General features: G+C 38.9%; 1 pseudogene; it reads right to left on the reverse strand.

Annotated features, from left to right (window-relative positions):
• Positions 1-5296: 5296 nt before the first annotated feature.
• The window catches only part of LOC120930927, a 28204-nt pseudogene continuing 9072 nt past the window's right edge, over positions 5297-24428 (reverse strand).

A 24428-nucleotide genomic window follows, 5' to 3' on the forward strand; every position in this document is an offset into this window, starting at 1 on the left:
CCCCAAAACACATTCTGCTATTCCTCCCGAGTATGGCGATACCACATGTGTGAGACTTTTACACAGCGTGTAAAGTGACATCATAATGTATTTTTTTTTCTTTACAGGTGATTGACCATATCATGTAACATTTTACCTTATAGTATTATTTTTCTGTCCTTCATTAGAGGTTTTGAAGTGTCCATTTTATAAATGTCATCGTCAAAACCCGAAATCTCTGGAACAAGTTGGGTACTTTTTTAATTAAAAGGCTTATTTTAACCTGTTTCTTTTTACTCCTCTCTAAGCAACCCCCAAAGCTGCAGAACATGAAGGCTGGTATACAGTACAAATAGTTAGGCGCTACACTTTCACTGCTCCCTTGCTATATGAATAAAAGCTTGCATGCTGGCTTTCAGGTCTGCTTAACTCTAGGGGGGTTAAAAAATAAAATTAACTTTTGAATGCTTTCACCTGACAAGAGTCTGCCTGTTAGTTTCGCACACAATCTTGGTGGCTGCACCCATTGGATTGTGTGTTAAACCCTCTGCTGTCACGTCTGTAAGATGTATGGACCTGGGTCCTGAGAAAGGATTAAGATGTTGCTTTACTCATACTGGAGAGTGCAACATCTAGTGCAGCTTCAACTTTTTTCAGCTTTTTTTCAAAGCTTAAATGAGCAAGCTGAAGTCTGTCTTTTGATCGCAGAGACATATCCAGTTGATAAGATGCTATTTATTCATTTTTTTCTGTCCTAAATATCAAAAGCTAAAGGCTGGGCTTGTGATGCAGCTGGATGGATGTTCACATTCAGGCCCTGGATAGTTTCTACCCCCGGTATTTTCCTTGGGGAAAAATGTTTTGTGATGAGGGTGCGTGTGTTTTGGGGAGGTGTTGGTTGTTGTGTTTTTTTCTCTATCTCTACCCTCCGTTTGTGGGGCTCTCATATACCAATGTTAAGTTGGGCTTATCATGTGGTCAAGATGAGCTATCATTCATACTTGAAGAACCTGGTTATGTTTATGGTCGTATATATTTTTCTAGAGAAAGTAAAATAGAAAAGTTATGTGTATTAGATACCTCTTTACTGACGGTTACATGTATAAAAGATAGGGATAATGGCTAATGAGCTATTATTAATATCTTGGAATGTGAGAGGATTGAACTATCTGGTTAAAAAAGGGCTATTTTTTTCATTATTAAACAATATAATTCATCAATAGTCTGTCTGAAGGAAACTCATCTTACAAAAGATAATCTTTCTACTACAAAATGCAAAGTTTTCTACTCAATACCACTCGGTATTCTCTGAATTTTTAAGAGGGGTTAGTGTACTAATATCAACGAGGATACAATTTTCCTGCAGACAGACATTGATAGATTCCCAGGGAAGATATATTCTATTGGTATGCTCTTTATTTTCTACCACATGTATAATAGGATCAATGTATGTACCACCACCTTATAATTCAGAGATATTGCGGAGGATTGGTATATTTCTGTCTGAATACCCTGGCATTACAATAATGATAATGGGGGACTTTACTAATGTCTGTGACGCAAGTATGGATTGCTATCTGGCGGGTAGAAAATCAGAGACCCCTTTTGCTAGACACTCGCAGGAAATAGGTCTGTGTGATATGTGGCGCCTCCACAATTCTGGAATACATGCTTATACTTGTTGTTCCTGTACTTATGGTACTTTATCCAGGATTGACTTGGTTCTGGGCACAAAACTAAACCTTCCATTGGTTTAAGACATACAGTGTCTGGCAAGGGGGATCTCGGTTCATTCTCCAGTTTTACTGATCATAAGAAAAATTAATCCATACAATAAAAGTTATTGGAGTATGGATGCCTCATGGTTACAGCTATTAAGCCAGGGTGAATCCATGCGACAATCACTTACTGATTTTTTTCTTAACCATTTCTCGCCCACAGACCGTCATATGACGTCCTCAGCTTTGTAGGGCTATATCTGAATGATGCCTACAGCTACAGGCATCATTCAGATATGGGCATTTTCAGCCAGTGATTCCCTGCACCATAAGAATGATCATAGCAGCTGTCCCGCTGCTTGATTGTTCTTACAGGTGGTGAAAGGGGACTCCCCCCCTCACGCTGCCCTCCGGTGCTTCTACTGACTCACCTGTGCAATCGGTGAGTCGTAGAACGGATCCCCCATCCTCGGATGCTGATCATATAGATTTCCAGCGGACCCTATGGTTTGCCAGAGTCTCTATGATCGTCGGAGGCCGTGCCAGGATGTTACGGCGCCGCCTCGGGTAGGAAGCGGTGATTGTTTTTTTTATTTTTTTATTTTAGGCTTTCTAGGCTAGTGGTGAGATGTGGGGTCTTATTGACCCCATATCTCACTGTAAAGAGGACCGATCATGTCATATTCCTATTACAAGGGATGTTTACATTCCTTGTAATAGGAATAAAAGTGATCAAAACATTTTTTTTTCTCAAAAAGTGTCAAAATAAAAACTTTGAAGTAAAATTAAAAATAGAAAAATATATTTTTTAAAGTGCCCCTGTTCCCGTGTGCTCGCACGCAGAAGCGAATGCATACTTAAGTCCCTCCCACATATGAAAACGGTGTTCAAACCACACATGTGAGGTGTCGCCACAAGTGAGAGCAATAATTCTAGCCCTAGACCTCCTCTGTAACTCAAAACATGTAACCAGTAAAAAAAAATGAAAGCATCACCTATGGGGGATTTTTAAGTACCGAAGTTTGACACCATTCCACGAGCGTGTGCAATTTTGAAGCGCGACATGTTAGGTATCTATTTACTTGGTGTAACTTCATATTTCACAGTATGCAATATAATTGAGCTAACTTTACTGTTTTGTTTTCTTTTAAGCATGAAACTGTTTAAAAAAATGCGTTTGAAAAATTGCTGCACAAATACCGTGCAAGATAAAACGTTGCAATGACCGCCATTGTATTCCCTAGGGTCTTTTCTAAAAAAACATATATAGTGTTTGGGGGTTCTATGTAATTTTCCAGCAAAAAAAAATTAGATTTTTACATGTAGGAGCGAAGTGTAAGAATTGGCCTGCATGGGAAGTGGTTAATAATGCAGAAATAAACAACTCCACAATTGGTATGGGATACTATGAAGGCCTTTTTAAGAGGGTTAATGATACAAGCTATAAGCAGATTTAAAAAGACAAGTAAGGAATGGGAAACTCTTTTGGCAGTAGAAGTACAACAAAAAGAATTTCATATTGTTCAGAGCCCTACACCTGGGATTCAAGCTATATGGAAGGATGTACTACTTCTATACAAAAGAACAGCTATGGAAAAAGCTGAAAGAGATCAATCTCTTGTATTTTGAGGAGGAAGGGAAAAATGGTAAAATGCTAGCAGTAATTGTCAAATCACAGGCTAATGCCTCGTACACACGATCCGAATATCGTACGACAGATCGTATGACTTTTTTCGCTTAATAGTCGCAAGTAAAATTAAATAGGTTATTAAAGTCACTAAAATTCTCGTACGAAGTGATGTCATGTGTTGTAATGTATTTGTATTGCATTTTCGGACGACAACTATACTGACTAAACGAAAATCGTACGATCTGACATCGTACGAGGAAAATTTTTGTGCTTGTCTGATTGAACAATATCGGATGAATTGTCATGATCGGCTCTCGAAAGTAGTGTACACACGATCCGAAAATCGTACGATTCTTCCTCGGATGATCGTTTTCATCAGTTATTCAGATCGTGTGTACGGGCCATAAGTATAACCTTATTTCCTGTATATGTATACCAAATGGGAATATTTCTCATAGTCAAGAGGATATATTATCCTCATTTACTACTTTTTACAAGGATTTATGCCAGGGTAAGGCCACCTATCACCCAAATTAATTCAGAGACTTCTTGAACCCTTTAATAATACCATCTATTTCCAGAGAGGAAAAAAATAACTCGAAGCACCTCTAACATTAGATAAACTAACCAGGGCAGTTTCAGACTCCCCTAATGGGAAAGCTCCTGGTTTACTATGTACATCGACAACATGGCACGAGCAGGCATATTGGCATACAGGTACATCCCTTTCAATTTGCCGCAGAGCGGCCGCGGGTCCCGGGAACTCGATTTTCCCTGGAGGCCCACAATTGCGGTCGGCAAGGGCAGAACAGGGAAAACAAGGCATTCCCCTATTCTGCCTAGTGACTCTGTCACTGATGACCGTTCCCTGTGATTGGGAATGGTCATCAGTGACCACACCCCCTTACAGTAAGAATCACTCACTAGTACTGACTTAACCCCTGCAGTGCCACCTAGTGGTTAAGCCCTTCACTGCCAGTGAAATTTTTACAGTTATTAGTGCATTTTTATAGCACTGATCGTTGTAAAAATTACAATGGTCCCAAAATGGTGTCAAAAGTGTCCGATGTATCCATCATAATGTCACAGTCATGATAAAAATCACTGATCGCCAACATAAATAGAAAACAATTTTTTTAATTAAAATGCCATAAAACAGTCCCCTATTTTGTAGAAGCTATAACTTTTGTGCAATCCAATCAATAAACGCTTATTGCAATTTTTTTTTTACCAAAAATATATAGAAAAATACGTATCGGCCTAAACTGTGGGAAAATTAATTTTTTTATATATATTTTTGGGGACATTTATTATAGCAAAAAGTAAAAAATATTGAATTTTTTTCAAAATTGTCGCTTTTTTTTTGTTTATAGCGCAAAAAATAAAAACCGCAGAGGTGATCAAACACCACCAAAAGAAAGCTCTATTTGTGGGAAAAAAAGGACATCAATTTTGTTTGGGAGCCACGTCGCAGGGCCGCGCAATTGTCAGTTAAAGCGACACAGTGCCGAATCACAAAAAGTGGCCTGGTCTTTGACCACCAAAATGGTCCGGGGCTGAAGCTGTTAAATAGTTAGTTTGGACCAACCGGGCATAACAAACTGAAGCTACATACAGTTTAAAGTGCTGTGTTCTGGCAACAAGATGGGATCTTCCTGTCCCACACCCAGAACAAAAGCTTCTCAGCCATTTACAGGAAACTTTTCATTTTCTGAAGGAATACAAATCTCTGATTGAGGTGGAGAGGTTTGCAGATGATATCAAATTCTCTACTTCAGCCAGTCATAAGAAGCTTTGCATTCATTCAGAAAATGTCAAAGCTGCCTGTGAATGGTTGAGCAGTGCCAATGCATATCTTAATATTTAGTTTGGACCAGATTGCTCCTAATTAAATATTATAATTGAATAAAATCTGTAGATCAGCTTTAAGCAGATATATACAACATATGAAATATTTATAACAGTCATATTTAACTAATTGAATCAGCTTCTTTTCCTTTGTGAATCCTCTGATGTCGAGTAAGATGTGTCTTTTTATTAAAACACTTTTCACACTCCAAACATTTAAATGTTTGTTCTCCTGTGTGAACTTTTTGGTGTTGATTAAGAGTAGATTTTTGCCCAAAGCATTTGTCACATTCTGAACATCTAAATGGCTTCTCTCCAGTGTGAACTTTTTGGTGTTCAGTTAAAGCAAATTTTTTCACAAAGCATTTGTCACATTCTGAACATCTATATGGCTTCTCTCCAGTGTGAACTTTTTGGTGATCAGTTAAACTACATTTTTTCACAAAGCATTTGTCACATTCTGAACATCTATACGGCTTCTCTCCAGTGTGAACTCTTTGGTGTTGAATGAGAGTAAACATTTTCATAAAGCATTTGTCACATTCTGGACATCTATACAGCTTTTCTCCTGTGTGAATACTTAGGTGTCGCTTAAGTGTAGATTTTTCAGCAAAACATTTGTCACATTCTGAACATCTGAATGGCTTCTCTCCTGTGTGAATCTTTTGATGAGAAATAAGATGTGACTTCATATAGAAACACCTGTCACATTCTGTGCACTTAAATGTATTTTCTCCTTGGTGAATCTTCTTCTGGTGGTAAGAAAGAGATCCCGGTTGTGAGAAGCTCTCAGTACATTCTGAACATTTATAAGGTTTCTCTCCGGTGTGAATTCTCTGGTGTACAGTAAGATTTCCCTTTACTGAGAAACATTTATCACATTCTGAGCATTGAAATGGCTTCTCTCCGGTGTGACCCCTCGTGTGTATAAAAAGATGTGCCTTTCTTGAGAAATTCTTATTACATTCCAAACATTTAAACATGTTTTCCATTTCTGAATCTTCTTCTGGTGGCAAAGAAATGTCTTCTCTGAAAAGCACTTGTTAGATTCTGAGTATTGAAAAATTCTTCTCTCCTGTGTTAATTCTCTGATGATTACTGAGCTTTGCTGAAGGATTTCTCATGGATCATATTGCGCTGATTAAGATCTATGGGAATATAGAAATAAATTGTTATGAAACAAATATTGAATACAGATGAATATCAATTTGGCAATAACATTATGGGATTCTAAACCAGAATTGATTGTTTTCAAATCACAGTACAAATGTGTATATACACTATATTGTCAAAAGTATTGGGACACCTGCCTTTACATGAACTTTAATGGCATCCAAGTCTTAGTCCATAGGGTTCAATATTGAGTTGGCTTTGCAGATATAACAGCTTTCAATTTTCTGGGAAGGCTGTCCACAAGTTTTCGCAGGATGTCAATAGGAATGTTTGAAAATTCGTCCAGGTCAGGCACTGAAGTTGGACGGGAAGGTCTGTCTCACAGTCTCTGCTCTAATTCATCCCAAAGGTGTTCTTTTGCGTTAAGGTCAGGATTCTGTGCAGGCCAGTCAAGTTTCTTCACCCCAAACTCGCTCATCTATGTCTTTATGGACCTTGCTTTGTGCACTGGTACAAATTATTTGGTGAACGGGGGATTATGGTGTGGGGTTGTTTTTCAGGGGTTGGGTTTGGCCCCTTCATTCCAGTAAATGGAACTCTTTAGGCGTCAGCAAACCAAAACATTTTGGACAACTTCATGCTCCTAACTTTGTGGGAACAATTTGGGGATGGCCCCTTCCTGTTCCAACATGACTGTGCACCAGTGCACAAATGTGCTTCTGGAAGAATGGTCAAACATTCCCATAGACACACTCCTAACCCTTGTGGACAGCCTTCCCAGAAGAATTGAAGCTGTTATAGCTGCCTTAAAGGGTGCTCCTTGCAAGATTTCTGACAGAGGAGTGAAAATAATTATCACAAGAGTTGTCGAAGAGCCAAAAAATACTTGGGGAAAGCTTCAGAAAGACCTGTAATTAGCAGGTACAATTGTTTCAAATAAAACAATAAGTAATGCACTCAACTGCCATGGCCTGTATGCACGCTCACCAAGCAAGACTTCATTGCTGAAGAAAAAACATGTTGAAGCTCATTTAAAGTTTGCTGAACAACATTTAGAAAAGGCCTGTGAAATACTGAGAGAATATAATCTGGTCTGATGAGACCAAAATGGAACTCTTTGGATGCCATAACACACACCATGTTTGGAGGTCAAATGGCAATGCACATCACCCCAAAAACATCCCCATACCAATAGTGAAGTTTGGAGGTGGGAACATCATGGTGTGGGGCTGTTTTTCAGCATATGGTAGTGGCAAACTTCATATTATTGAAGGAAGGATGAATGGAAAAAAATTACCAATACATTCTTGATAAAAATCTGCTGCCATCTACCAGGATGATGAAGATGAAATGAGGGCGGACATATCAGCAAGACAATAATCCCAAACACAAAGCCAAGGAAACTCTCAAGAAAATACAGCTGCTAGAATGGCCCAGCCAATCATCTGACTTGAATCCAATAGAAAATCTATGGAAAGAACTAAAGATCAGAGTTCATAAAAGATGTCTATGAAACCTTCAAGATTTGAAGACTGTGTGGAATAATGAGCCAAAATCACACCTGAGCAATACATGTGACTAGTTTCTCCATACAGGAGACATCTTGAAAGTATTTTGCATGAATTATTAAATACATTTCAGTTAGCTTGTTCAATACATTGTCACTGTGTCATTCCAGGTTATTACATATATCTTAATTTCTGAACTTTTTTTTGTGTGTGGATGGTTTGCATGGGTTGTTACAGACATGTGGTGAAAATGTCATGTCAATAGCACCTTTAGAAATATATTTACCTAGAAAAATGGTGACGAGTTTAATACTTATTTTACCCACTGTATATATCAAAATGTAATCACTTTTAACTGCGCCGTAAAACATCTGTAATATTAATATGAAAAAAATCACAAATCTTAGATCCTAAGATAGAGAGATAGTTACATGTGTATATTTGGAGAAAATGTACAGTGATCTTCTCAAATCTTTCTGAATGACAGCTCAACACATGGATTGTTTTACTCTTACTCTCTCACCCCATCACCACCTTGTTTCAATAATTATATGTATTTTACATATTTCATGGGGACTGGTAGATATTTGGTTTACCTGTTTTACAATAAACTCTATACAGTATATTATTCTTACAGGTGAGAACTAAGAGACACAGAGACGGCTTGTAAAGTGAGAAAATATAAAGGTGAGGGGCAAGATCATGAATATACAGTGATGTATAACTTTCTAACATATGAATGTTACAACTAATGTGATACAATGTTATATGAGTGAAGATATTAGCACAGTATACAAAAATGATAACACTGATAAAGTGAGGCTAAAATACTTGACAATTATCACCCAATAAATTGTATGAATTTTACTTCAATTAGCAAGTCACGTAAAAAAAAATATGTTCACTTATTTATTCTGCACATGACTGGCTAATTGAAGTGAATATTCGTACAATTTATTGTGTGAACAATATAAGCTACAATCACCTTAAACTCAATTAGTAAATTAGTCTGCATGCGGATGTATTTCTATTACTATAGAACTTATATGCATTTTTAATCTGTACAGAAATTTGAGAAGACTGTTGATCCTTATAAATCAGAGTTACCTGTGAAACACATAACAAAACCGTCACATGTTCCAGTATGAATATATGTCATTATAAATTGATGGCATATTGATATAAATATATCTGATGGTAAAACTCATGAATGTGTATTAATGCACAAATGTTAAATGTAATATTTGGGTGTCATACAAACAAGAAGTGTATCAAAAGATAGCAAAATGATCAAGATGAAATGGTCACAAATATATTTAAAGAGCTAATAATACCTTTTAGTTGTTATAAAAAAATACATATGTTATGAAATGTTGTTGTATAGAAATGTTTTCTTTACCAATAAAAAATAAGAAATCCTACTATGTGCAGTATATAATGTATACTTTCTGCTTTTATCTGTTACTTTTTGTATTAAAACCCAGCAGAAAAAAAAGTGCTGTGATGCAATACACCTGCTGACACCTTAGATCAATGGTTAACCACTTAAGCCCCGGACCAAAATGCTGCCTAAAGACCCAAGGGGTTTTTACAGTTCGGGACTGCATCGCTTTAACAGACAATTGCGCGGTCGTGCGACGTGGCTCCCAAACAAAATTGGCGTCTTTTTTTCCCCACAAATAGAGCTTTCTTTTGGTGGTATTTGATCACCTCTGCGGTTTTTATTTTTTGCGCTATAAACAAAAATAGAGCGACAATTTTGAAAAAAATTCTATATTTTTTACTTTTTGCTATAATAAATATCCCCCAAAAACATATATAATTTTTTTTTTTCCTCAGTTTAGGCCGATACGTATGCTTCTACCTATTTTTGGTAAAAAAAATCGCAATAATCGTTTATCGGTTGATTTGCGCAAAATTTATAGTGTTTACAAAATAGGGGATAGTTTTTTTGCATTTTTATTTATTTATTTATTTTTACTACTAATGGCGGCGATCAGCGATTTTTTTCGTGACTGCGACATTATGGCGGACACTTCGGACAATTTTGACACATTTTTGGGACAATTGTCATTTTCACAGCAAAAAATGCATTTAAATTGCATTCTTTATTGTGAAAATGACAGTTGCAGTTTGGGAGTTAACCACAGGGGGCGCTGTAGGAGTTAGGGTTTACTTTGTGTGTGTTTACTAGTGTAGGGGGGTGTGGCTGTAGGAATGACGTCATTGATCGTGTCTTCCCTATAAAGGGAATGACGCGATCGATGCGCCGACACAGTGAAGCACGGGGAAGCCGTGTTTACACACGGCTCTCCCCGTTCTTCAGCTTCGGGGAGCGATCGCGACGGAGCGGCTATAAACGAATAGCCGCGCCATCGTCCCGGATCGCTCCTGAAGCCACGGGGACCGCCGCATGTACGGGGGGGGGGTCCCGATCGGACCCCCGACCCACGTCAAGCAGGGCACGTATATATACGTACATGTGCCTGCCTGTGCCATTCTGCTGACGTATATGTACATGAGGCGGTCCTTAAGTGGTTATAGATTAACATATAGAAACATCTAAAACGTGTACAATCATAAAGTGTACCCACCTGGTATAATGTAGTAAAGGATCCCTTAGATGCTTCTCGTTCCCTTGACCAGCAGTTCTTGTAAGTGACTGAGCCCAGCCTCACCTTTTATTTATTTCACCACCATTCAGTAACATGTGCTCGCTTCCCATTGGTTAGAAAGGTGTGATCTACTTCACAAAAGGCATCTTCACAGTCTACATAGATAGTTTCAGCTTCTCTTTGTTTGCAGGACAAGTTCATTAACATTCTAATATGTGGAGGGAAGACTATAGGAGTGTACCTTCATTGAGAATGAATGGCCGTTGTCTCTCATAATTACCATAAACAACAGGTAACACTATACATATATTATCAATGACAAAAGAGACTGGAGATGGTAAAGCAATGTTTTGTGACCTTCATTAAGATTCAGTCCCATGGTCCCATGAGCTGTGTATCTATACTGCTCTGCCTCTACAGATACATGTCTACTTAGGCAGCCATTTGTAATGCAAAATGTATATTTAACTTTAATATCAAATGATCAGCTTGGTTTGCACAACATAAATAATAATAATAATAATTCATAGAGGAACTGCCTGCAGAGAAATTAAATTAGTAGCAGTTAGCTGACCATTTGGTATAAAGGGATATGTCTGTTTAATTCAGTGAACCCTTAGTGGCAAATCTCAGTCAATGGATGGTAAATTCTGGTAGTAAAATCTGGCTATTTTTAGAGCCAATTGGCAAACTACTGTAAAAAAGGCAATGGGTAACTGGGCATTGCTATGGGGAACATGTACTAGTGCAAAAAAAGATACTGTACAGTCAGGTGAGGGTCTTTTTCTGTGCATCACGGTAACATTAAAAATACAGGAATCCTTTAACCTCCCTGGTGGTATTTCAGAGTGTGGCTCGGGGTGAAATTTCAGTACTAATAGCGGTAACCCCGAGCCACACTCAGGATAGCATCGCAGTATCCAGGGAAAGATACATACCTTGTCCCCTGGATCCTGCGAGGTCTCCCCCCTGTGTCTGCGAGCTGTCTCCTCCGCTCGATTCACAGTGCCTGAGTGCCAAGCTCTGTTCTCCGCAGGCGTTGCAACACACGGGGAGGGAGTATGGCGCCAAATTCAAAAAATTTAAAACTCAGTGTACATACAATACACTGTAATCTTACAGATTGCAGTAATGTATCAAATAATTACACATCCCCTTTGTCCCTAGTGGTTTGTCCAGTGTCCTGCATCCAGTTTTATATTGTAAATATCGTTTTTTTCTGCCTGGAAACTGGGGATTGTCCATAGCAACCAAAAAGTGTCCCTTTACGTCAAAAGTGGTTTTAGACCAGCTAGAAAACAGCAGAATTCCTTGCAGAATTGAGCGATAGTGATTTGTGGGGAAATTTGTCATCAAACACTGAAAGTAATGACAGCAACAATTCTGCAACTGAGCAGTGTTTTTGATTTGATTACATTATTGAATAATTGTTATTATTATTATTTGTTATAATTATTTATATTTATTTATTATATTATAATTTATGATTTTGTGTTTTAAACTTTATCATACCCAGGATGTCTACTAGACTCTTGTTTGGACAGATTTAAGTGAGTTATTCCCAAGGCCCCATACACACGACCGAGAAACTCGACGAGCAAAACACATTGTTTTGCTCGTCGAGTTTCTTGTAAAGCCGCCGAGGATCTCGGCGGGCCAACTTTTCCCATTGAGGAACGAGGAAATAGAGAACATGTTCTCTATTTGGCCCGACGAGATTCTCATCGGTTTCCTCGGCCGAAAGTGTACACACGGCCGGGTTTCTCGGCAGAATACAGCTCCGATCGAGTTTCTGGCTGAATTCTGCCGAGAAACTCGGTCATGTGTACCAGGCCTAAGAATTACAGGCCTACAATATAAAACGCCAAATTTCCATGCAAAACAATTGTACCGCTTTGAGCACCAAAAATCTGACATAATCATACCGCCAGGGAGGTTAAAGTGGAGGTTCACCCGGAAATGACCATTTTTAACCTTAGATTCATGCTCATTTTGTCTAGAGGAATCGGCTATTTTTTTAAAAATCGAAGCTGTATTTACCGTTTTAGAGAGCGATCTTCTCCACCGCTTCCGGGTATGGGCTGCGGGACTGGGCATTCCTATTTGATTGACAGTCTTCCGACAGGCTTCCTACAGGCTTCCGACAGTCGTATCCATCGCATCACGATTTTCCAAAAGTAGCCGAACGTCGGTGTGCAGGCGCCGTATAGATCCGCACTGACGTTCGGCTTCTTTCGGCTACTCGTGACGCGATGGATGCGACCGTCGGAAGCCTGTCAATCAAATAGGAAAGCCCAGTCCCGAAGACCATACCCGGAAGCGGCGGAGAAGATTGCTCTCTAAAACGGTAAGTACAGCTTCGATTTTAAAAAAAACTAGCCGATACCCCTAGACAAAATAAACCTCAATCTAAGGTTAAAATTTTTTTTTTTAGGGTGAACTCCCGCTTTAAGTAGAATGCTTGTAAGGTGCCTTAAAACTGTATGTGGTGCTGCAGCATACAATGGCAGTCAATATTTGGCTCAGAAAATGTTTTACAATCAGCTTTCCCTACCTATTAGAGCACCACAATCTGAATTATTTCTGTTTAAAAATAAATAAAAAATCTGGTGCTTTTAGTAGGAACACATGTTTATTAATCAAATAAAAATAGACCAACTTTGTCCTGCAGATAGAGGTTTAGCTGTGGTCTGTTGAAGTTTCCCCTGTTCTCCTGATACTGTACAAAATTGTCCTGTCCCCAGACAATTTATATCAAACGATCTTTTAAGAATTTAAAGACTGCAGATGATACAGCAAAGTAAAACTTGCCAGCAGCAGTTCATGTTTATTAAGGGAGAATTGGCTGAATTATACTAGAGAAAAAGAATATAGGGAAGTGTTTTACTACAAGAATTAAGAGAAAACAGCAGCAAGACAATTTGAAATAACAAGGCTAGGCCCAGATTTACAAGAGACAAAGGGCACTGGCCGGGGCTTTACTACAAGAATTAGGATACTGCAGAGGATACCGCAGTGTAAATATGATCATCAGAAGTACAGTTTTAATCAGCAATACTAGTTATAATCATTCAATTTTTATGCCAGAATAACTTTTATTTTACCTATAGGGATAATGGGTACAGTGCATGTAAGGCCTCGTACACACGGCCGAGGAACTCGACGTGCCAAACACATCGAGTTCCTCGGCCAGTTCAGCCCTAAAGCCGCCGAGGAGCTCGGCGGGATGAGAGCTCCCATAGAACAACGAGGTCCTCGTCGGCTTCCTCGGCCGAAAGTGTACACACGGCCGGGTTTCTCGGCAGAATTCAGCCAGAAACTCGGTCGGAAGCTGAATTCTGCCGAGGAAACTGGTCGTGTGTACGAGGCCTCAGTGATATAATGTAAGGCAGTTTAGGTGCACACTGTTTTTACACTTTGTTTTTGTCCTTAAAATGATGTGAAAACATTTAAATCAAAGGAAATTTCTCTAAAGTGAGGAGAAATTACATCTTAGACAGTTTTTACTAGAACAGGTGTCTTTGCTAGAAGAAGTCCTTTACACTCATATTATATTTATTTTGGTACATATATATTTAATGGCCCTTTAGGACCTTGAAGATTGCATATCCCTGCCCTAGTGCACTGTATTAACACATGTCTGTTAACGTGTGTTTTTTTTGCAACATGAATGGATGGCAATGCAACAAAATGTGTAAAAAAAAACAACAACATGCACCACTTTCAATGCATTGCCACATGTTGTGATGCATTGCAAAGCATAGCCATTGGAGTTGTGTTACCTTTGAGCATTAAGGTAACATTCAACATGAGTTAAAATGTGTTGCAGTAACATGCACCTTAACTGCTTCCTGACTGCCACACGCCGATATACATCTGCAGACAAATGGGCGTACCCATACGTCCCTTTGAATTTGCTGCCTAGCGGGCACGCGCACTTCCGCCGCGTGCCTCGTGAACGTGCCTCGTGAATGTTCATCGGCGGCCAGCGATTGTGGAGTGGAGAGGCAGAACGGGGAGATGCCTATGTAAGCAAGGCATTTCCCTCTTATGCCTAGTGTAAAAATAAATAAATAAAAATGGAAATTTGAAATTGCTAAATCAAGTGTATATGAAAAACACAGATTTCAAACTCTCAATGATGAGAGAGGAAAATACACAGCTCCAAAGCAAAAAGTACCTAAAAATACACGATCCCCACCTTAAACCAGAAAATAGTTTGAATACCGTGCAAGGAAAAAAAATGATTAAATAGTTTTCTGGGTCAATTTCCTAACAAATCTATATTCTCTATGTGATAAATAAGATGAGTAATACAAAAAAGTATATCTTCCATTGGAAAAAAAGATGTGCTATACATCAGTGAATGTGTTTCAGTCTATCTTCCCCAGTGTATATTGAGTAAATCTGGTTTAAAAATGGGTGAAAACCACTGTGATAAATGAAGTGAATTCACACATTTGAATGTTGTCTGAAAATGTGTAATTGTTGTTAGAAAATCTGTGTGAATGTTGGGTGCAATCATTCATAAGACACTCCAAAATCTTTTAATCCCTTTTAAACATCCCCAATTAAAACAATCATGTAAGTTAATATTTGTATTTAACATTGAGAGGAAGTCTCCCCGCTATGATTGGACATAACAGGAGCCAATTAGCAGGTCTGGAGGCTGGGATGGCTGCCAGGACCTGCAGATCGTTTACTGGAGAGGCAGAACGGCAGTCTGCCTATGTAAACAAGGCAGACCACCATTCTGTCAGAGAGAGAGAGGGATTTTGTGTTCCTGCTAATCAGAAACAAAGATCTCTCTATTCCTCCAGTTAAAGTGGAGTTCCACCTAAAAGTGAAACTTTCGCTTTAAGGACTCCTGACCCCCTGACATGCCACATTTGGCATGTCATTTTTTTGGGGGGGAGCGGGTACCTAGTTTTGACAGGTACCCAGCTCCCACTTCCGCTAGAGGCGCCACTGTCCCCTCCCTCCCTGAAATCTTCTGTGACATGTCTCAGGTCCCAGAAGTTTGCCTGTTCAGGGCACATGCATGATTCGCACATGCACTGTGCGTACCAGGTGCCACAGAGAGGAGAATGAGACAAGCGAAGCTTTGGACGGGCACATCACTGGAACGTGGTACAGGTGAGTGTGTGTTTATTAAAAGTCAGCAGCTACACTTTTTGTAGCTGCTGACTTTTTATAAACACAGAAATGTCTGGAACTCCACTTTAAACCATCCCCCACACAGTTAGAAATCACTCCCTAGGAGCACACTTAAACCTTTTATCGCCCCTGATGTTAATCCCTTCCCTGCCAGTGTCATTTATATAGTGACAGCGCATTTTTTTAGCACTGATCACTGTATTAGTGTCACTGGTCCCCAAAAAGTGTCACTAAGGCCCGGTTCACACTGGTGCGATGCCAGATATCGCATGTGATTGGCACCGCATTGCTATTCAGATGCGATGTCTGTGTGATGCGATTTCAGCCATTCAAACTGTACGGTTGAAATCGCACAGCATTTGGACATGTTACAGGACCCTTTTTTGGTCGACACCAGAATCGGATCTCATGCGATTCATGTCCAAACTGTCAGTTTGCAGTGCTGTATGCGAGCTGAAATGGGGGTGTCATTAACATTGTATGACACTCCCCAGCAGTTCGCATATGGCAGTGTTAACTGTCATTTGAGTCTTGTGCGATGTGGGAACCCGCAGTGGATTTGCAGGGTTCCCGCATCGCACCAGTGTGAACCGAGCCTTAGTGTCCAATTTGTCCGCCGCAATGTCACAGCTTCACTATAAATCTATTGCTATTGAGCACCCCACATTGCTATTTTTGTACGTGATCACTTATGTCATATTCTGTTTATGACTTTTATCAATAAACCTTTTTTGGTTTTAATTGACCTGCACTATTGGAGTTCCTTTTTCCATTTTATATCATCCACTCCATGATTTCTTGAGAGCCTGAGCAACATCCTTCCCTGCACCTCTTGACTGATGGCCTAAGGATTATATTCAGAGCTTTTGGCATTGTTCCAATACACCATTCAAGCACAGCTGGTTCCTGTTGTCCATGTCATTTGGAGTTCCAGTCCCGCTTATGGTCCCATCCCGGTTTCAGTGGTCCCGGTTCCCAAAGACCACAAAGTCTGGCTGACTCTTTTGCTGTACAGTACTAGAGTCCAACCCATCCGGTAAGCGTGTTTTATTCACTCCATACCTTGATGTGACTGTGATCTTCATAGAGTTCTACAGACAACTTGTACACCTGTTGTATCCCAATTACTGGATAGCAGCTCACCTGTTTTCCTGCACCAATTATCTAATCCATGTTCACTCAACTTCAAAATATAGACTTTTAACTTTTTTCTTTATATTTAGCATCATATGAGCTACCTACATCAGTAGTTCATCCAAATGCACATCTAGATGAATGTTGTTGCCTCACATGGTATCATATATTTTTGAAGTCATAGTTTGTTAGCGCTACATTTTTTGTTTATCATTTTTACTGGCTTTGTTTGTTTGTATGTAGCAGCTAGGCATTTTTCTTTTTTTAAATTAGCGCGGCTTTTTCCTTCATTTCACTATAAATCTATTTGTGGGGAAAAAAAGGACAAACATTTTGTTTGGGTACAGCGTCGCATTTACGCACAATTGTCAGTTAAAACAACGCAGTGCCGTATCGCGAAAATGGCCTTGTCATGAAGGGGGTGAAACCCTCATGAGGCTGAAGTGGTTAAACTTCGTACAGCTCACTACATTCAATGACGTTATGGTGCAGAAACCCACAGTGTGTGATGATGGTACATAACAAAGGTGTAAATGAGGTTCACCCACTCTACAAATATGTTTGCATTCTTAATGCAAGATGCACAAACAGATACCCTACATAGAGGAAATGTAAATCCAAAAGATCACAATAACAAAATAATTGTATTTTACTGTGTATAATTTAACTGTATACTATGGTGTTGTTTTTTCTTCTTGAATACATACATTATAATCTGCTTTATGGGTAAGTAGGGTAGGGGGCGCTAAGTGCAAAAATATATATGTTAACCCTTAATAACAATTAAATAAAATAATTAAATATTTAAATGTATAATACACTTGGCAAAATTGAATGTTAAACCATGCATAACATGTGCAGTCCATGCAATCAGCAAAAAAGTGTAGAAGAACAATCATAAAGTCCCAACAAAGGTGCACTTATGTGCCAAAATTGTTTGATTGCTGAGAAGAGTGATCCGTGTTTACATAGCCTTCACCACAACGTTATGTATAACACCCAACGTGATTGAATAAAGGTGGCTCCTTACCAACTCCAGTTGACTCTTTAACTAAAAAGAAGTCAAATGAGCTTTTGGGGAACCCTGTCCCATGAGGTCAGATGTCGGTCTCGCAGTCAAATTTGCTAGGAGATGCATAAACTAGAAGAGAGACCACAATAGTGTGATACCTTTTTAATTACTTAAAACTTAATTTTCCATAAATATAAAAAACTAGCCAGATGGCCTCTTACTAGAAATGGTGCCACAATCCCGGCACTGAGGCTGTGGGCATGGATCAGTGGTGTGAGAGGATCTCCGTTGTGGTCGTACCGTGACAATCCAGCCGGCAGTATGGCGTGCGTGTCAGCGTGTAGGTCCCGACAACCAGCCAGAATCTGCTTTATGCAACTAATTTAACCACTTGACCACTGGGCACTTAAACCCCCTTAATAACCAGATCAATTTTCAGCTTTCGGTGCTCTCACATTTTAAATGACAATTACTTGGTCATACAACACTGTACCCAAATTACATTTTTGTCCTTTTTTTCCCACAAATAGATCTTTCTTTTGGTGGTATTTAATCACTGTTGGGGTTTTTATTTTTTGCGCTATAAAAGAAAAAAGACTGAAAATTCTGAAAAAAATGAATTTTTCTTTGTTTCTGTTATAAATTTAGCATTTTTTTTTTATTTTTCTTCAAAAATTTTGGCCAAAATTTATACTGCTACATATCTTTGGTAAAAATTGGTGCATATTATTTGGACTTTGTGAAAGTTATAGCGTCCACAAGCTATGGTGCCAATATCTGAAAATTGATCACACCTGAAGTACTGATGGCCTATCTCATTTCTTGAGACCCTAACATGCCAGAAAAGTACAAATACCCCCCAAATTACCCCTTTTTGGAAAGAAGACATTCCAAGGTATTTAGAAAGAGGCATGGTGAGTTTTTTTGAAGTTGTAATTTTTAACCACAATTCTTTGCAAAATCAAGATTTTTTTTTCACAAAATGTTCATATTAGCAGGTTATTTCTCACACACAACATATGCATACCACAAATTACACCCCAAAACACATTCTGCTATTCCTCCCGAGTATGGCAATACCACATGTGTGAGACTTTTACACAGCGTGTAAAGTGACATCATAATGTATTTTTTTTTCTTTACAGGTGATTGACCATATTATGTAACATTTTACCTTATAGTATTATTTTTCTGTCCTTCATTAGAGGTTTTGAAGTGTCCATTTTATAAATGTCATCGTCAAAACCTGAAATCTCTGGAACAAGTTGGGTACTTTTTTAACTAAAAGGCTTATTTTAACCTGTTTCTTTTTACTCCTCTCTAAGCAACCCCCAAAGCTACAGGACATGAAGGCTGGTATACAGTACAAATAGTTAGGCGCTACACTTTCACTGCTCCCTTGCTATATGAATAAAAGCTTGCATGCTGGCTTTCAGGTCTGCTTAACTCTAGGGGGGTTAAAAAATAAAATTAACTTTTGAATGCTTTCACCTGACAAGAGTCTGCCTGTCAGTTTCGCACACAATCTCGGTGGTTGCAGCCATTGGATTGTGTGTTAAACCCTCTGCTGTCACGTCTGTAAGATGTATGGACCTGGGTCCTGAGAAAGGATTAAGATGTTGCTTTACTCATACTGGAGAGTGCAACATCTAGTGCAGCTTCAACTATTTTCAGCTTTTTTTCAAAGCTTAAATGAGCAAGCTGAAGTCTGTCTATTGATCGCAGAGACATATGCAGTTGATAAGATGCTATTTATTCATTTTTTTTCTGTCCTAAATATCAAAAGCTAAAGGCTGGGCGATTGTGATGCAGCTGGATGGATGTTCACATTCAGGCCCTGGATAGTTTCTACCCCCGGTATTTTCCTTGGGGGAAAAATGTTTTGTGATGAGGGTGCGTGTGTTTTGGGGAGGTGTTGGTTGTTGTGTTTTTTTCTCTATCTCTACCCTCCGTTTGTGGGGCTCTCATATACCAATGTTAAGTTGGGCTTATCATGTGGTCAAGATGAGCTATCATTCATACTTGAAGAACCTGGTTATGTTTATGGTCGTATATATTTTTCTAGAGAAAGTAAAATAGAAAAGTTATGTGTATTAGATACCTCTTTACTGACGGTTACATGTATAAAAGATAGGGATAATGGCTAATGAGCTATTATTAATATCTTGGAATGTGAGAGGATTGAACTATGTGGTTAAAAAAGGGCTATTTTTTCCATTATTAAACAATATAATTCATCAATAGTCTGTCTGAAGGAAACTCATCTTACAAAAGATAATCTTTCTACTACAAAATGCAAAGTTTTCTACTCAATACCACTCGGTATTCTCTGAATTTTTAAGAGGGGTTAGTGTACTAATATCAACGAGGATACAATTTTCCTGCAGACAGACATTGATAGATTCCCAGGGAAGATATATTCTATTGGTATGCTCTTTATTTTCTACTACATGTATAATAGGATCAATGTATGTACCACCACCTTATAATTCAGAGATATTGCGGAGGATTGGTATATTTCTGTCTGAATACCCTGGCATTCCAATAATGATAATGGGGGACTTTACTAATGTCTGTGACGCAAGTATGGATTGCTATCTGGCGGGTAGAAAATCAGAGACCCCTTTTGCTAGACACTCGCAGGAAATAGGTCTGTGTGATATGTGGCGCCTCCACAATCCTGGAATACATGCTTATACTTGTTGTTCCTGTACTTATGGTACTTTATCCAGGATTGACTTGGCTCTTGGCACAAAACTAAACCTTCCATTGGTTTAAGACATACAGTGTCTGGCAAGGGGGATCTCGGTTCATTCTCCAGTTTTACTGATCATAAGAAAAATTAAACCATACAATAAAAGTTATTGGAGTATTAATGCCTCATGGTTACAGCTATTAAGCCAGGGTGAATCCATGCGACAATCACTTACTGATTTTTTTCTTAACCATTTCTCGCCCACAGACCGTCATATGACATCCTCAGCTTTGTAGGGCTATATCTGAATGATGCCTACAGCTACAGGCATCATTCAGATATCGGCATTTTCAGCCAGTGATTCCCTGCACCATAAGAATGATCATAGCAGCTGTCCCGCTGCTTGATTGTTCTTACGGGTGGCGAAAGGGGACTCCCCCCTCACGCTGCCCTCCGGTGCTTCTACTGACTCACCTGTGCGATCGGTGAGTCGTAGAACGGATCCACCATCCTCGGATGCTGATCATATAGATTTCCAGCGGACCCTATGGCTTGCCGGAGTCTCTATGATCGTCGGAGGCCGGGCCGGGATGTTATGACCTCATGCCCAGCCTCTGCATTCAAAAAAACGGCGCCGCCTCGGGTAGGAAGCGGTGATTGTTTTTTTAATTTTAGGCTTTCTAGGCTAGTGGTGAGATGTGGGGTCTTAGTGACCCCATATCTCACTGTAAAGAGGACCAATCATGTCATATTCCTATTACAAGGGATGTTTACATTCCTTATAATAGGAATAAAAGTGATCAAAACATATTTTTTTCTCAAAAAGTGTCAAAATAAAAACTTTAAAGTAAAATTAACAATAGAAAAATATATTTTTTAAAGTGCCCCTGTTCCCGTGTGTTTGCACGCAGAAGGGAATGCATACTTAAGTCCCTCCCACATATGAAAACGGTGTTCAAACCACACATGTGAGGTGTCGCCACAAGTGAGAGCAATAATTCTAGCCCTAGACCTCCTCTGTAACTCAAAACATGTAACCAGTAAGAAAAAATGAAAGCGTCACCTATGGGGGATTTTTAAGTACCGAAGTTTGGCACCATTCCACGAGCGTGTGCAATTTTGAAGCGCGACATGTTAGGTATCTATTTACTTGGTGTAACTTCATATTTCACAGTATGCAATAAAATTGAGCTAACTTTACTGTTTTGTTTTCTTTTAAGCATGAAACTGTTTAAAAAAATGCGTTTGAAAAATTGCTGCACAAATACCGTGCAAGATAAAACGTTGCAATGACCGCCATTGTATTCCCTAGGGTCTTTTCTAAAAAAACATATATAGTGTTTGGGGGTTCTATGTAATTTTCCAGCAAAAAAAAATTAGATTTTTACATGTAGGAGCGAAGTGTAAGAATTGGCCTGGATGGGAAGTGGTTAATAATGCAGAAATAAACAACTCCACAATTGGTATGGGATACTATGAAGGCCTTTTTAAGAGGGTTAATGATACAAGCTATAAGCAGATTTAAAAAGACAAGTATGGAATGGGAAACTCTTTTGGCAGTAGAAGTACAACAAAAAGAATTTCATATTGTTCAGAGCCCTACACCTGGGATTCAAGCTATATGGAAGGATGTACTACTTCTATACAAAAGAACAGCTATGGAAAAAGCTGAAAGAGATCAATCTCTTGTATTTTGAGGAGGAAGGGAAAAATGGTAAAATGCTAGCAGTAATTGTCAAATCACAGGCTAATGCCTCGTACACACGATCCGAATATCGTACGACAGATCGTATGACTTTTTTCGCTTAATAGTCGCAAGTAAAATTAAATAGGTTATTAAAGTCACTAAAATTCTCGTACGAAGTGATGTCATGTGTTGTAATGTATTTGAATTGCATTTTCGGACGACAACTATACTGACTAAACGAAAATCGTACGATCTGACATCGTACGAGGAAAATTTTTGTGCTTGTCTGATTGAACAATATCGGATGAATTGTCATGATCGGCTCTCGAAAGTAGTGTACACACGATCCGAAAATCGTACGATTCTTCCTCGGATGATCGTTTTCATCAGTTATTCAGATCGTGTGTACGGGCCATAAGTATAACCTTATTTCCTGTATATGTATACCAAATGGGAATATTTCTCATAGTCAAGAGGATATATTATCCTCATTTACTACTTTTTACAAGGATTTATGCCAGGGTAAGGCCACCTATCACCCAAATTAATTCAGAGACTTCTTGAACCCTTTAATAATACCATCTATTTCCAGAGAGGAAAAAAATACCTCGAAGCACCTCTAACATTAGATAAACTAACCAGGGCAGTTTCAGACTCCCCTAATGGGAAAGCTCCTGGTTTAGATGGTTTACCATCGAAAATGTATAAAAGTTATGAAGATATTTTGCTGCCAGAATTGCTAAAAGTGCTGAATCATGCACATACATCATTTAAGCTTGCGGAATCTATGAATGATGCTTGTATTATAGTATTACCTAAGCCAGACAAGGATCATCTATTGCCTGAGACTTATTGTCCAATATCATTTGTTAAATTCTGATGCTAAAATTCTGGTAAGGGTCTTAGCATGTGGACTAAATAAAGTTTTACATAATCCCGTGCATGTGGACCAATCGGGATTTATACCTAGAAGATCCACAACAACAAATTTGAGAAGACTATTTCTAAATTTACAGATACCATCAGACAATATAGGAAAGAGGGCTATATATTCGCTAGACACAACCAAAGCATTTGACTGCATCGAGTGGATATATTTATGGGAGGTCCTTGAGAAATTAGGGTTGGGTAGAGAATTTGTAAAGTGGATTACATTATTATATACAGCCCTACAAGCATGTATACAGATAAATAGTGCATTATCAGAGCATTTTTCTCTGTCTAGAGGTACTAGGCAAGGGTGTGCACTGTCACTGTTATTGTTTGCACTGGCTATAGAACCACTGGCAATAGCAACTAGACCACTGGCAATAGCAACTAGACAGACAACTACTATTAGGGGATTTGAGAGAGGAGGAAGAGTGGATAAAATCTCCTTATATGCAGATAATGCTTTATTCTTCTTGGGAGATGCAGATCAATCCCCAACATCTGTGATTTTGGCGGATTTTTGGGGTTTGTTATAAATTGGGAAAAATTTGTATTACTTCCGGTTGATGATTTAACACTGGCTTTAGCAAAAACAGACCATAAAATACAGGTTGTTACAACCTTTAACCACTTGCATACTGGGCACATAAACCCCCTTCATTCCCAGGCGAAATTTCAGCTTACGGCACTGCGTCGCTTTAACTGACATTTGCACGGTCGTGCGAGGTGGCTCCCCAACAAAATTTACGTCCTTTTTTCCCCACAAATAGAGCTTTATTTTGGTGGTATTTGATCACCTCTGCGGTTTTTATTTGTTGCGCTATAAACAAAAAAATAGCGTCAATTTAAAAAAAATATATATATTTTTTACTTGTTGCTGTAATAAATATCCCAATTTTTGTTTAAAAAATTTATTTTTTTCTCAGTTAAGGCCGATACGTATTTTTCGACGTATTTTTGTAAAAAAAAAAAAATCGCAATAAGCGACTGGTTTGCGCAAAAGTTATAGCGCCTACAAAATAGGGGACCGAATTATTATTTTTTTTTATTATTTTTTTTTTACTAGTAATGGCGGCGATCTGCGATTTTTATTGGGACTGCGACGTTATGGCGGACACATCGGACACTTTTGACACAAATTTGGCGCCATTCACATTTATACAGCGAGCAGTGCTATAAAAATGCACTAATTACTGTATAAATGTGACTGGCAGTGAAGGGGTTAACACTAGGGGGTGAGGAAGGGGTTAAATGTGTATCCTAGGTGTGTTATAACTGTGTGGGGGGAGGGGGGTGACTGGAGGAGGTGACCGATGCTGTGTCCCTATATACAAGAGACACAGATCGGTCTCCTCTCCTCTGACAGCACGTGGAGCTCTGTGTTTACACACAGAGCTCCATG

This window comes from Rana temporaria, chromosome 3 (assembly GCF_905171775.1).
Source record: "Rana temporaria chromosome 3, aRanTem1.1, whole genome shotgun sequence".
Taxonomy (NCBI): domain Eukaryota; kingdom Metazoa; phylum Chordata; class Amphibia; order Anura; family Ranidae; genus Rana; species Rana temporaria.